The 1,309-nt window shown below is 40.0% G+C and overlaps 1 protein-coding gene across 1 annotated transcript in view; it reads left to right on the forward strand.

The window, feature by feature from the left end:
* The window catches only part of LOC128885111 (protein patched), a 68,810-nt gene that overhangs the window by 13,982 nt on the left and 53,519 nt on the right, over window positions 1–1,309 (forward strand). The gene's annotated exons all lie outside the window — the stretch shown is intronic.

Below are 1,309 nucleotides of genomic sequence, written 5' to 3' on the forward strand. Positions count from 1 at the left end.
TCCGTTAAAAAGTATGAAGCAATTCCTATTTTCTTTAGATCAAATAATATATTAAATTTCTATTTCCTTTACATTAAATTATATTATGATACAATTGTAACATTATTAGACTGTTTGGGTAGACCGAAAAGTAACGTCGTTTCTTTCGCATTAAATTCAAACAGATTTGTAAAAAATTTCTATTTTTAATCAGTTATGCAATCGCCATCGTTATCAACAGCCTTTTGTCATCTATTGTGCAAATTTTCAATGCCAGTTCGATCAAAATCACCGAGTCGAGCGACAAACAAGTATTTAAAAACTACTTTCCAGTCCACCTAATATATTTTTTATATATAAAAACGTCGAATTGAGTAACCTCCTCCTTTTCGATATATTCCATATATTCATCACTACTCGCTACTTGGTCCCAGAGTGTCTGAATTTTCGCAGAAATTTCCCGATTTCTTTTCTACGACCCTGCCAACTCTCTTACGTCCGCGACAATTCAAAAATTATGAATCGCCACGCTCGCGATAATAGTCGCCACAGTTGGCTGGAACGATCGGGTGTAAGTCGACAAAAATGGAAGAAACGCATTTATCAGGCCGTCCAAATGAAGACATGATGCGGTATTGATATATTCATTAGCCCCCTAATAAGAGAGAATCGCATCTCGGTAAATACAGAATGCTCGATCTCAATTACATTTACGAGTAAATCGTCTCGCCACTTATTAAGCCGAGCCTCGAACAAACTTGGCTCTGCCATTAATCACCCACCGTGCGCCTTTCGATGCCAATCGCGCATCAAACGGGAAGAACCGCGTAGTGGCGCGGTTCTTCTTACCTGTACGTGGCCGCACGAGGCGGAGGCCTCGTTACTGGAATCCAACCGAGGGTTTTCCTTTCGAATAGCCATCGCCGGGTGGAATTCTTCGGTCGATTAGAGCGCCAGTCGGATCGAGTTTCTTGCGGACACTTTCGAGCCGTACCTACCGCAAGAACCTATTCGTTCATCTGGCGAGTCGCATGTCGTATCCGTGTGCGCATAGAAAGTCTCCTCCTCTTACCCTTCCGGTGCTGTCTAACCTTCTTTCTGTGATTGCCTTCGCAAGGAAATCATTTTTAAAGCACCGTAGACATTTTCTTTGCGACGCAATCAAATAAATACGATAAAACTAATGCACTGAAACGGATAAAATAAAAATCGTGGAATAAAATGTCTAAGCTAGATTGACGCAATAAAATAAATACGATAAAACTAATGCGCTGAAACGAATCAAATAAATACGATAAAATTAATGCACCGAAACGAATAGAATAAAAAT

The sequence above is a fragment of the Hylaeus volcanicus genome, chromosome 2, assembly GCF_026283585.1.
Source record: "Hylaeus volcanicus isolate JK05 chromosome 2, UHH_iyHylVolc1.0_haploid, whole genome shotgun sequence".
NCBI lineage: Eukaryota > Metazoa > Arthropoda > Insecta > Hymenoptera > Colletidae > Hylaeus > Hylaeus volcanicus.